The sequence below is a fragment of the Bacillus rossius genome, chromosome 1, assembly GCF_032445375.1.
Source record: "Bacillus rossius redtenbacheri isolate Brsri chromosome 1, Brsri_v3, whole genome shotgun sequence".
In the NCBI taxonomy this organism is placed as follows: Eukaryota; Metazoa; Arthropoda; class Insecta; order Phasmatodea; family Bacillidae; genus Bacillus; species Bacillus rossius.
The window spans coordinates 234,531,588-234,546,688 of NC_086330.1; the positions used below are offsets into that span (position 1 = coordinate 234,531,588).

Here is a 15,101-nt window from a genome sequence, read left to right on the forward strand (position 1 = left end):
CGTTTTAGGTACAGAAACCGAACGATAAGGGCTAGACTGGCTCCCGCGTCATCAACTATGAGATAGCTTTCGCGTGGAGAGCTACAATTGAGTAATGTTTTGGTCGTTTCCTTTTTCTTGTAAGACATTTTTTTTTTTAAAAAACTTTGAGAACAGAATAAATTGAGAAGAATAGTTTTAATTTATTTTACAGGATGTCGACAAATCTGGAAAACAGGGAAATGTCAGGGAATATTTTTTTTCTGGAAAAGTCAGGGAAATGTCAGGGAATTTTAACCTAGCCTCATAAAAGTCAGGGAAATTCTCAAGGCAATTAATAATTATTTTACTAAAATTTACAATTACTGCTTGCTTGCGCATCAGTATTTTCTGTTGCGGTTTTTCTAGGACGTTTAACAAAATTAGTTGCGTAGTACCGTACTTTCCGGTAGGGTGTGCTAGTGTGTTCTTTTTGTTTTGTGCCAGAGGCAGTTTTTTGTTATGTTTTGGTAATGGCTGCCGGCCGGATTCGTGTGTGCGGATGTTATTACCCTCCAAAAATTGATAGTTTCAAAACTCTTTCTGCTGCTATTAAAGATCCCCTACTAGAAGCAAAGCTTGCATTCTTCATAACCCTGGCCAATCATGTTGAATCTTTTCTCACTGAATTCCAATCAGATCTACCTTTGGCCCCTTTTTTGCACAGTGCTCTCACATCTGTTTTGAACAACCTAATGACAAGGTTTGTAAAAGAAGAGGTACTTAAAACAGCAAGTAGTCCTAAATCTATAGATGTAAAAGATACTAAGAATCTAACATCATTTGAAATAATTGATATAGGGTTTGCATGTCGTGCTGCACTAAAGACCTTCAGATTATGGAGTTCCGTCGTGATTGTCGCAATGCATTAGCGAAAATGGTGTTAAAGTTGTTGGAACGTAGTTCTTTAGCTTATCCACTGTCAAGAGCAATTACATGCTTTGATCCTTCTGTCGCAGCTGATCCCAAACCTCGAGCATGGCGAATGAATTCTCTGCTTGACATTCTGACTGAAAATTGTTGGCTTTCTGGTTCAACCACTGACAATGTTCTTACAGAATTTCAGCGTGTGTGTTCTCTTCCTTCTGTAACAGTATCTCTTAAGAAGTACACAAGAAGTACAGTGCGATTGGATTCATTGTGGAATAGCATTTTTCAAGAGAATGGTAGTAATCCATCAGTTCTAAGAGTAATGAAGATGATCATGATTCTGTCACTTGGAAACTCGAACGTTGAACGGGGTTTTTCTGTAAATGCTGAGTGTTTAATGACGAATCAGGAGGAGACCTCATTGATTGCACGGCGTATCGTCTATGATGCTGTCCTATCCTATGGTGAAGTGAGAGATGTCCCTATCACCAAATCTCTTATTCATGCGGCCAGAAATTCTCGAGCGAAGTATGCAGAAGTGAAAGCTAGAGTCCATTGATGCTTGTTCCAAGGAAAAAGAAAGGTGGCAAAAAAGGTATGCTGAAATTGCTGTGAAAGACTTGGAGGAAAAAAAAAACAAAATTGCTGGAAGATGCTGCAAAGGAAGCAAGTCGTTTGGAAGCTGAAATAGGCACACTGAGGAATCAGTAATTTTTCTGCGTAGTGCTGTGTTATTTCAGTGTGGTCATATGTTTGTGTGTGGATTAGTACAGATGTTGGGATTACATTTAAATGGTATTGTTTATCTATATGCATAATATTTTATTGCTTGAAATACTTAAACTTATTTTGAAAGTTAAAACATTTGTATTGCATGGTAAGTACACTATTGTTTACTTTGCCTTTAGTTTAAGTTTTTCATTATTTGCAAACATGTTACAATGCACCAAAGGTCTGTTCAGTTAAATATATAAGGTTTTTTATTTCCGTATAGATACTATTATGCAATCTGACGCACACACACACTCTCCCACACCAAAGTAGGGAAACAAAATTAAAAAAATAATCTTACAATTTACAAGAAAGGTCAGGGAAAATCACAAATTTTGATCTGGAAAACAGGGAAAAGTCAGGGAATTTTGTAGAGCTGGTTTTGTAGACACCCTGTTTTACATACTAAGTGACCTAGTTTTCCAAAGTAAATCGTGTCTGGTTTTCGCTAGTTTCTGAGTTAACAAAATTTCAATTAATTTTGGTTAGCATAAGAATTAGCAGACACCGTAAGTATATTTGATGGGACAAAGTAAAACTTTGCAGGTTTAGATAATAGTTTGTTACTTTTCCTGACAGATGAGTACAAATATTTGAGCACAACCACTGCAATTTACACAATGTTACACTTATGTAGTACAAGTACAATTCATAGGATTTCTCACTTTTGGTTTGGGAACCCAGCGCTCTTAGCCAAAAGGCCTTACCGCCCTGAGGTCCCCACGGGCGTGGATACAGACTTACGTAGTGTAAGAAGTCACACGCCGAATGTTTTCTGTTCTGCTAGTACAAACCTGGCCGCCGACCTTGACAATAGGGTATCGCTTTCACTTCGCCCTCCCCTTTACCCCAGACAGGACTAGGGAGCTCAGATGCCAAGTTATCTGCCAGGCACAGTAAATATAGTTGTATAATTCTCTATATCTCTAACCCTTTATTTTTAATCTCTTCATATATATAATCTATATATGGGTGTTTCTCTGCTATTTGGAAATTCGTCCATACAAGACTGTCTTGAAGTAATTTTATTAAATGTTGAGAATGTTTATTAATAAAATGAAGGGCAATAGTAAATTAAATATATATCTTAAAAAAGCCCACACATTTTCCTCTTGATTTTTGAGTTAAGGACGATTTTTTGCAAAGCCGTGACAGGGGACTGTTGTTTCCATTTAGGGGAATGTTTTATAGACAAAAACAATTAGTATTTTTGTTTAAGTAATAAAAGTCTTTAATTTTCTTTGCCATTCTTCAAATATGTAATTTTTTGAAACAAATCAACAGTATTAAAACAAATCTTACTTATTATAGCGACATTTCTTAAGCCTAATAACAGTTGTGTTAGACTTAAAAAAATCAACTTCTTAGTTTAACAGTATTTTTAAGACTAAATTGTATGACACTAAAGTCAGTCTTTATAATAATGAAAATATGGTATCCTGCAAAAATAAAAAAACATTACTACTTCTAATTAATTATCACAACCAATATTTTAGGTTTACATAATACTTAGGTACATTGAAATATTTGTACTATTGAAGTAACTAAAGTAATTAACATTAATTTTACAACACCTTACATTCATATCAGTCTTAACATTGTACTTTAGGGAAAAATATTTAAAATTACTTATTTTTCTCAAAAACCGGTACAGATACAGGAAAATAATAAAATAATGTTCTCCCTTTTAGACTTAGATCTGAATCTGGTAACTTCTGCAAAATTTGGTCAAAACTGACATCAGAAATATCATTTTCGTCCATTCTAAACTTGCTGCCCTTATTATCACAAATTTTCATAAAAGTTACTGTTAGTTCGCCTTCCTCATTATCAACTTGAGTGATAACAGCAGCATAACGATATTCTGTTTTTCCAACGTTAAACTTGACTATAACGTAATCACCACTGTTGTACTGCTGTTGGTTGATTATACTGGGCCCTGCACTATTCTCAAAATCAGTATTGATATTGTCACACGGTTGTGAAATTTCAGTTTCTGTAATAATGTTACTATCCGGAGAGTTATGGGCTAGCCTGGTTTCGCTTTCGGATTCTAAGTCTGTGTAAATGTCCTCAACGTGAAGTTTCGTCACTTGGTAGGTCATAACCCCTAGATTAAAATGCTGGCACTCTTCTTCGCAAGAGCAGCGTCACCTCCTGCAGCAACGATGGCATCTGCGGTCCTCTTGCATGTAGCTCCAACACCATCTGTGGCACCCTTGCCATGGCCACTCTCCGAAAAGTTCCAGGAAAACTTTTGTATATTTGGAACCTCTACATGAAGCCTTGTAGCCAATATATGGAACATAGTTTTGTTCCGATACTGTGTAACGGGTCCGTCGCTTATAAAATGGATGCAGGTAGTATGCGTCGATAAAGTTTTGAAAATTGGCTTCAAGTGTTCCCATATAGCAGCTGGTTAATGTGCGGTGTTTTGCAAAACAGTAAAATAGGATTTCGTAGAGTCTTTTGTGTAAACTACTACAGTGTGAAGACTGAGCTGAAGCCTCGACCCTACAAAATGATATGCCTGTATTTCTTCATTATACTTGGTACAGTAATTCTCTGAAAAGTCCATAAGTATTGCAACTTCGTTATCATTAAGATATTTCTTTTTACTCCCTAAAGGCTTTGTACTGATGCAATATGTTTCTTTCATGATTATAATACGCATCCAATTCCTCGTGCAGTTCTTGTATCAGTTCACCCGGACAAACCGTTGGACCTTTTTTTTTTTTTACATATTTTGTTATAGATCGTACTTTATTCAAATTAGGATCCTTGTAATCTTGTTTTTCAGCTTGTTTTTCAGCTATCCATTTTTTAAACGATATAGGTTATGTATCATCAAATTCTTCGTAATCTGGATTCTTGTTGAAACAACGCAGGCATTCCCGAAATAAACATTGCTCATCATAACGATCACAGCAAGTGTTTTCAAGCAATTTATTGTGGTTATTGTAACGCAGAATCTTTCGACAATGCAATGCAGTCAATTTCAAATCAATATTAGCATGTTTGATGCAGAGGCATGTATCCCGTTCGTTTATCTTGGGTGTTACCACCCAGAAAGGACGTAAATGACAGAAAGTCTGGTAACTGATTAGACCAGAGTTATTATTCTGAAATTTCTTGTATATATTGGATATTGTATCTAATAAATATCTTTTTTGTTTTTTGACTCCGTTTCTGGTCACATATTCCCGTTTTCCTGCACCAATTCGACTATTATCATCATTTTCATAGAAGTTTTGCACTGTCTTCAAATGTTCTTTCGAAATGAACGCTAGACGAGTGTGTTTCATTGGTAATAGAGAGTTATTTTTGGATTTCTGAATTCTCTTGTACGATACAGCACTATTTTGAACCCTCCATAACTTATATTTTTTTACTATTGCACCAGATGCAACTTTCCCAAAAATTTTTTTCTCTTTTTGCGTTTTTAAACCTGCATAGTTCTCTTTTAATTGTTTATCCAATATTTCCCCAAAAAGTGCCTTTTTAACAACATCTTTTCAAGTTTCTGGAGTATCACACATTCTTGTTAGTTTTGTGTTAGGTGTCTCTTCATTTTTACTGTTATTATTAGCCTTCATTTCCAACCGCTGTAACCTCTTTTTATACTTTTCCATTTTCCGTTTTTATTCCTGAATCATATGGTCTTTTGCTTTCAGTACCCTTTCACGTTTCTTTTTAGCATTTTTCTTTCTTGCTTTAAGCAATGCACTTTCTGATGATCTTAAAGGTGCCTGACGTTCTTCTGCGGGATCCTCTGAATCAGGTGTATTTTCCCTTGCAAAAGTTTTTATGTCTTTCATGACTTTTTTTTTTTGCACAATACTTAGAACAATGCTCTTTCCAAACCTTTTTTACGGCCTTATGCTCAGGACGACTCATATCTTTAACTAATTTTCTTTTGCCTTTTTTCTTTTTTCTTTTGATGTTTCCGCCTTCCTTTTTCTTTTAACTCTTCTTTTTTTTGAGGGTAATTTTTAAGTGTTTAATATCTCAAACGCTGAGCTAAACATTTTTGTTCTAGCATTTCTTCTCTTTTTTTGGGTGGCTTCTTTTTTGGTGGCATTTTGAGATAATACCTACGAAAGAGACAATACTTTTAATGGTCAAAACCTAAGAAAACAGTCGCCTGTACTATGAACAGTCCCCTGTGCTATTAAATGACAGGGGACTGTCATTTTTACATGAATACTTAATAAAACAATATCATTTAAAAACATCAGATTAGCGAAACAGAAACGAAACATACTAGACGATCAATTATTTTAAACAAATTGTCGTTTATAAACAAATCGTCTTAAAATAGTAAAAAAAAAGCTTACCAGGGGACTGTTTTCACTAACGGCCGAGACGCGTGGTTCACCAGCTGACGCAGTAGTAGCACTAAACAAAATGGTGGCTGCCCGCTTAGCTACACAACCGAACGAACTTCACACCGATTGCGTTCCATTTCACGATCTAAATGCTTCGCGCCAAAACTAAATTTGACTTCAGCACCGTTTTAAAATTTTAACAGAAGACTGTTTCAATAATTTGAGGACAGCATTCGCACATAGATATCCTGATTAAAATTCTATTGTAAAAATATAATTGTGATGTATATAGATGCTTACCGTTTTTGTTAACCCCTTCAGTGTTAAATTTTCTTATGTAATTTGGTTGAAAAAAAAGCAGGTTTTTTTATTATCCTTTCCAATTCTTTGTTTATTTTTGGAATAAAAAATAATCTTAACACAATTGTTTCAAAAAAATTTAAATCACTATAATTATTTGAATTTTATGTTTACATGTTATGCTGAATAAGCTATTTTTGGAAATTATTACTGAAATAAGCATTTTATTCAATATTTTCATTAGTTAAACAATACTTACATCATCATCATCATCATCATCATCATCATCATCATCATCATCATCATCATCAACATCAACATCATTAACATCATCATCATCATCATCATCATCATCATCAACATCATCATCATCAACATCATCATCAACAATTTCAAATACCTTTAAAAACAAATTTCAATAATACTTTCATATGTGTATAAAAAGTAATAAATGTTTTATCTCTATTGACTCTGATAAATACCATTATTTTATAACATGCTATCGATTGTTTTATATATATTTGAATAAAAACATACTTATTCAACAAAGGTATGTTAACACTGTAGGTAAACAGTTACTTTCCAATCTAGAAATACAATGTAAATTAATTCTAATAAATTATAAATGCAAAGAAATATTAATATATAACGTTAAAACTTTTGACATGATTTACTTATAAATAACTTAGGACTACATGACATTGTGCAGTAATCCTTACTTTTTGAAGGTTACATATAAATAGTTCAACAAACATACAAGTGGCATTTCACTTGGAAATAGTAGTTTTTTCAGGACATTGTTTTTTGAATTAAAACAAAAAAACTTTATTTTTCTGCAATAATATTTATAAGTTTGTTTTGGTGTGGTAAAGCCTGAAGCAGGGTGCAACACACAGGCCTACATCACACTCGGGGCAGAAGTACCTGCTCTCTCTTCTTACCCTCTTGCCTTTATCGTCTCTCTTAGAGCAGCAAACTGTACATTGTCTTGTAGGCGTTTTCTTTTTCTCGGTTGGTGGAATAATTTCCGGGAAATGGCGCTCTGTCAACCTCAGTGGATTAGGGGTATTTCCTGGCCTTCCACCACGAGAAGAAAATTATTGGGAGTGGTATTTCTCAAACATTTTTTCTACAACAAGTAGCCTGTATTCCAAATGAGCAAGACGGCCACCAGACTTCATGTACAAAACAAATGAGTTCCACAATGCCTGTTCAAGCAGGTGGAAAAAAATTTTTTTGTAAAATTTTTTCCCCCTTTTTCTGGGAATAGGGTAGTTGGCCAAATGCTGGTCCACTCGATCAACACCACCCATGGTCTGGTTATAATCTATAACGAGTTTGGGTTTCATTACCGTATCATTTCTTCTTTTTATACTTACCATCTCACTGTTGTGGATGGTCGAGAGTAAGCAGATATCCTTCTTATCTTGCCAGCGAATTACTGTTACCTTCCCACGTTGTGCTGCTACTATTTCCCCCTTCTTTAGCTTCTTCTTGTTTTTCACACTGGGAGGCATATCTTTACGAGACAATTTGACAGTCCCATATGTGTCAGTCTTGCGAATAATCAGCATATCTGCCAGTTGTGGTGAGGTGTAAAAATTGTCGGTTGTGACACAGTAACCTTTGTCCAACAAAGGCTCTACCAGCGCAAGAACAATTTGAGAGGACACTGGAAGATTCTTGTTTTTACTTTCAATAACTGTTCTTTTTCCAGTATAAACAATAAAATTCCAAATATACCCCGACTTTGATTCACATAACATATATGTCTTTATGCAGAATCTCGCTCTTTTTTGGGGGATGTACTGAAACCACCCAAGTCGGCCTTTGTACAGCATTAGGCTCTCGTCAATAGTGATATCTCTATCAGGTGTGTACAATGCCATTATTTCAATACCGGCCAAATTTTATTTAGTTTGGGACAAGGGTGCTGTTCTGGGTCATATGAAGCATTGTCAAAGAAATGAAGATATTTTTTCAACATCACAAATCTCCGGTATGACATCATTCTTGGGAATATGGGCGTGCTCAACAATGGATTTTTACTCCAAAAAAGTCTTTGTTCTGGCTTATTTACAATACTTTGCAAAATTGTTACAGCAAAAAATGTTCGAATTTCATTATTTGTGGTTGGATGCCACTGAGACCTAAGTGGAGAATTGGCTGGTTTATTTTGAAGGTACTGATCTGCATACAAATTTGTCTCTTTTGTAATCAAGCTTATCAAATCCTCATCGAAAATTTGTTCAAAAAACTGCAAGATATCTGCGGATGGATCAACTTCAAAATATAGTTTTGAGTCAGACATAAAATTGAATCTCGGAGGAGAAGGAGGTAGCTCACCTTCGGTGTTTACTTCACACCATACCCGAACATCAGCCAAATCAAGTGTTTCAGCATCTATTTCTTCACTAATTGCACTTGAAAATGACGATTCACTACCTGTACTACTGTCAAAATCGTTTGAATCACTGTCACTTTCCATGGTAAAATTGAGAAAAAATTATTTACCGGTACATCAAAAATACTATGTAATGCTCACGAAAAAGGTATTTATCATGTCTATTTGCCACAATTATATATATAATTTACAGGCAGAAAATGTACTACAATCTGCACAAAAGTTAATATAATAACTCACCTTCCCTAAAATTAATTATTTCCGCGAACGTAATATAAACATGCAAGCAAACTGCAATACCTAATAAGCACAGCCGAAAAAATAGCGGGAGTTATCTGCTACTGTCTGCTATCGGATACATGCTGCTATCTGTAGGATATTGAATAACTATACACTATGTATACGCTAGTGTGATCTGTTAGGAGACAGAGCAACTAAATAAGGCCAAATAATCGCCGCGGTAAATGATGTTTCTTTCCATGTTCAAAACAAGTGCTGCTATCTAGCGAGGAAACGTAGAAACACATTTCAATATATGCTTAGGCTGCTATCTGGCGAATAAAGAGTAAACTAATTCCATAAAGAAAAGGAGAACGAATTATCTCGGGGAAAATAAAATTTTACACACACAATTTCGCTGAACCCGAGTTATCTCGGGCAGATTTTTTTAGGAACTCTTTGTTATCCCGAGTTAACTCGGGCAAATGCATTAAGAGGTTAATGTATTTGGATATTTTTTATTCAGTTATCAATGGCAAAAAAATAAATATTTGTAATAAAATTTGTAATTTTGAGACGTTGAGGTTCATTTATTCGAATATTCCATTATTAAATTACTAAATAAGCTGTGGCATGCCAAGAATACCTAATACTATGTCGGTATTGTTACAAAAAACTGAGCAATTTTAAGATTATTACATAAAATTAGCTTGAGACAGCGATTTTCCATTTAGTGTAGAAATGCCCATATATATATATATCACTCTTTATATGTCTCTCTAGCTCTATACCTCTCTGTATATTTATATATCTATAGCTCTTCCCATCACTCTTTATTTCTCTATCACTCTCTTTATCGCTCTCTATCTCACTCCGTCACACACTGCCTCTCTTTATCTCGCTTTTTATATATCTATCTCTGTCTTGAATTGCACGCCACCATTATTATTCGGTCCATAGAAAAGAGTAACTGACATAAAGTATTTACTGGTAACTATCCGAAACTACTTGTGCGTCACCTTAATTTTTGCTTTAAGGGTTGGTACTGTCTAAATCTCACCTGAACATTGACCTTCCTCGTGTTTTAAACATGAGGTAAGAAGTAAGGGAGTTGGTGGGTACAGTCTTTACCATTTTAATACTTGAATTGAAAATGAGAACAACTTCTAACCCTCTTTTTTGCTTCAGCATAGCAAAACAATTTTTGGTCGTAATGAATACTAACCATAATTTCTTGTAGATGTGTTGGTATTATGTTTCTTTAGCAATATTCACTACATGGTGGCATATTTATGATTCTTTCTAGAGAGTTCTTTTCAAGCTATTAAACAAATTTATAGCATAATATTAGCCTTTATACAACCTTTATATCAGTGGCCTATTTCATAAAACTACAAGTCTACAAGTTACAAGTAACTTTGCTAGTAACTTGTAAAAACTTGAATAATGTTGTTTCATAAAGCTACAAGTAAATACTTGTAGTTACAAGTGAAATGCTACAAGTTACAAGTTAATTTTACAAGTAAATAAATGTTTTTGTTTCATAAACAAACTTGTAGCTAGCAAGCATTTGTAACTTGTAAGAAATTGCTACCAGTGTCAATACATAGGTAGAATATTGTGTAAGTCCAATTATATTAGTTGTAAATCATTAATAAGTCTATGCTTGTGTATAGAATGATATTATAACATCTTAGAATACAATGGATATTATTATATTTACCGATTTTGATGAAGATGATATAGATATTGAGGTTATGAGGCGACCACTTAATTTTAGAGAGAGGTTGAACATGGGACTTGGCACGGTATTTGAGTATAACGAAATGTTCCGCATGAGTGCTGTTAAACTGGAGGAGCTAGTACAAGATATAGGTCATATATTGTATCACCCTACACGAAGAAATAAATCGTTAGCTGCAAGGGAACAAATATTTGTCTCTCTACATTTGTTGGAAAATGGCGGACAGTACCATGCAGTTGGAGATATGCATGGTATTTCCAAAGCAACAGTACACAGATGTATCAAAACATTTGTAAATGCTGTCAATGAAATCATTTTTATCAGCATACACTTTGCAACTATAACCTACTAATTTGTTACATAATCAAAACACAAACAATAAACAGCTGACTCGTAAACTTGTAGGTATGTGTTACAAGTGCACCAACTTCTACAAGTCAAGCAACTTTCTTTGTGAAACACTTCAGATTCACACTTGTAAGAAATTCCCTTGTAACTTGTAACTAGTAACTTGTAGACTTGTAGTTTTATGAAATAGGCCACAGGTCCTTCAGAACAGACCTCTATGGTTTCAAAGTTCAAACGTGCACAATTTCATAGAGATTGGATGAACAATGAGTTATCAATGCAATGACAAAATTTTATCAAGAATAAATAAATTCTGCTTTAAGGATTGGTTTTATCACAATCTCAGCTAGACAGTACAGTAATTACGATTACAACAATTTCCCATCCAATATTGTCAAATATTTTGTTCCCCCCAGTAATAAGATATGCATTTTTTATTTATTTTTTCTAGTTTAAGGCCCATAATCTTCTTTTCTCATACAAAACAATGTATTTTAAAGTTGAAAACCTATATTTGTTAGGATATTACCAGTTACTTATTTAATTAACTAAAATACGAAGTTGGAGATGTGTGAAGTTTCTTTAAAAAAAATTTCAATCTTTTAGTCTTTATCTGCAGCGCATTCATATTTGGCTAAGTTGATTACTGTATGGAGTGCGCTCGCATAGACCAGTATCAATATCGATAGCTCGCCGATTGCATGCAACGTGCACACTCTGTCTTGTTCTGAGTGAACTACATTTAATAGTCCTTATTCTTTCGTGGTTAGTCTGTACTATGACAATGGATTGGCGATATTTCACAAAGAATAATTAAATTATGCTTTAAGGTTTTGTTTTAGTTAAATCTACCTAGACAGTGAAAGTCAAGTGTGCAGAGTTTAAACTCAATCGGATGAACGATGCACGAGCGCGTAGAAGACAACCACACAAACATTTATTTTTATATATAAGATTTGCATACCCTCAAGCTTGATTTATACCTGCACTTCCATGTCCCTATGATGCAACTTTATTATTTTCTTAAATGCATGTCTTCATGATTTGCACATACATACAGAGTATTTGTTTATTATTGTTTGTCTCTATAACATTTTTATATGTAAAAGTGCATCATAGCTAATGGCTACACTTATTATTACAGCTTATGGTGGACATATTAAACCCAAAGAAAACCTTACTGATAAACTATTTTACATGTGCTGTTATTTTCAATTCTGACCTTGTGTGTGATGATGAGTATACAATTGAAATTAAATCAGCTTCCTTCATAAAAAGTTTTATTAACCAAAATTTACTTAGTCTAATTTTTTGTTGCAATCCTGCGAATAAAAGTGGACACAATGACTTGGTGACTTCTATGAATATTATTTATATTCAATGGTAGTACACACAGCTAGCTATTGAGTAAACTATATGCAGGTTATATAAAGTCTTTCTCAATTTCCATTAGCAAAATACCTTATTTGAATTATTCCAAAATAATTTAAATATAAATGTTTATAATTAATTTATACAAATATGTGTTTTGACTATGATGTTATGTGACAGATTTTATGATAAAGTACATAAACAAGTTTGTGAGGAAGAAAGATTGTGTGTTGGACATTACAGTAAGAAGAATGTTAAGGAAAATTGATGGTTATAAAATACTATTATGGTTATAGAATGTGAGAATTCTATGATAGTGTGTGATGAATCACTTATGATTCCAGTTGAAAGAAAAAATATGAAGACTCAAGCAGAATTTGAGAATAATTTGGTATAATGTAGGTATTACATGGCCCGAAAGTCTAAACTTAGTGTGGAAGAGCAGAGTATTTTAGCAACTACAAATCCTAGACCCGTGGAAATTATCAGCAACAGTACAATCAGAAACGTTATGACATGCTATAATATGATGAAATGAGTTGTGTTTACCCGGGAAAAATAATTTGTTAGTGATGATTCATTACAAAGTTAGGCCTAAAAACAGCAACAGGTGGTACATATTTTATGGAGATTAAATCATTTTCCTTTAGTTTGCAGCCTTAAGATTAGCAAGTGTTTTTCTTGCATTTACTTTCACATTTCTTGTAAATTGTGAAAGTTGAACACCATACCATTAGTATAACCTGTGACACATATTTGTGGAATTATTAAATATATGCACCTGGAAAACAGTATTACTAAACATACATATATGTCCATGTCTTAACTGTGGAAGTCTGATAATTCCGCACTGCCTTGCTACTGTTGTGCTAGGTTTATATTTGACACATTGGTAGAAGAAGGTTGTTGTAATAATATACATGTATATATATATTTTAAATTTAATTTCCTCAGGTCAAAAGTTACAGTGAATGATCTTGAAATGGTATTCCATCGTAAGGAGGTTATGTAGGGTATCTATATAAAGTTGTTTCTCTTATTTTTCAAATGGTTTTTAAATATTTACAAGTAGGTAAAAAGATTTCAGCCATTTATAAATGTGCAAGTGTGTAATTTTTTATGATTTTTTTTAATTTTTTTTATTGCACATAATTTGGAAAATAAAAATATGAAATTTGGCAGAATTACCAACCTTCTCATATATGTGTTTAATACCAGATTTCATCAAAATCTGAACTGGCGAGGTCAGATACATATTTGTTTTGATTGATCTGACATTATATGTCTCATTTACCAACTAAAGCAGCAGTGAGATAAAAGTTAATTTATATTAAGTAAATATATCTGAACTTGATTATCAGAGGGTATTTATCCTTCGTAAATATGGCATTTACATACAAATATTCTTTGTTAATTTAAAAAAAAAAAATCTTTGTTTTTCATTGATCACAGTTAATGTGTATTTCAAAACCATCGTAAATAATAATTTGTAATTATTGCAGAATTATCTTTTTGATTTTTGAGCACAAAAACCACATTGTGAGTTTTTCCTATTTCTTATTATAAGAAATTAACCTCTGAACTAACCACATTCTTTCTCTACTGTTCTTTTTTGTAATTAATCTGTGGTCATTCAAATAAATGATTACCAAATGTTAGCCTATTGTAAAACAAGCAGTGTAATAGTATCTAGCTAAATATTAAGCAAGTCATTTAGAGACTGGGCATCCCAGTCCTAAACGTTTAATATACTCACGTCAAACTAAAATATGTAGTTCGTAAATGTTACTGTAACAGCTGTGTTTTCTCTTGAAGTAAGACCTTCACTAACTTCTAAATTAGGGCTGTAAAAATAACTTTAAATACATCATTGAAAGAGGCTGTACTTATTTCTAGCAATTAAAGGTATCTTCAGGGTATAAGCAAGGTAACTAAAATGTTTGCTGGTCTGAAAACTATTTATCCACAAGTATAAACAACATACATAATTACATTTTTATCTGCAGATTTAAAGATTAACAACACCACAGCAAACATTGTTTTCAAAATGTCATACCCTTGCTATTTATCATTAGGTCAGAACTGCCAAAGTTACCAAAACTAATTTATTCTGGTGTGCCCCTTTGCTTAGAATTATGACTATGTTTTAGTACTCAACAAGAAAACACTAAAATGTAATCACTTAAGTTTAAGAGAGACTGAAAAAAAAAAACACTTATATTAATGAGTGCCAAATAGATTACAGTATTTGCAGTTAAAATCACTCTCAAAAATATTTTTAGGATTGTGATTAACAGTTGACAGCAAAGGGTGGGAATACGTAACTAGACAAGCCTTTGTAAATATGTCTTTTTTATCACTTATAATTAAAAATAAAAAGTTAAAAAATATTATATTTTTTATTTTGACGCCAAATCATTTCTGACATTTTAAAACTTCATTAGGTATTAATGAACTAATGTTCCTCTTCCCTTTCCAACAAAACTGTAGCGAGCTAGTTAGCTTGGACCTAAAGACTTAACAGAGGTACAGGCAATGATTTTTTTCCAGTATTGATTGCAGAAGTATTCAGATAAGCTGGAATGGACTTTACTTGGTTTTGTATCACATGTGTAAGATGGATTTTGGGTTTCAAAGGCATTAAGTTATACTTCATATGATTTTGTAATTTTACTACGGTTCTCTTAATGGGAAATTACATTCAATAAATAACATTGATAATATTTTA

The 15,101-nt window shown here is 33.3% G+C and overlaps 1 protein-coding gene across 8 annotated transcripts in view; it reads left to right on the forward strand.

Moving 5' to 3' along the window:
* The window catches only part of LOC134527372 (eukaryotic translation initiation factor 4E-binding protein Mextli), a 168,176-nt gene that overhangs the window by 17,118 nt on the left and 135,957 nt on the right, over nt 1-15,101 (forward strand). The gene's annotated exons all lie outside the window — the stretch shown is intronic.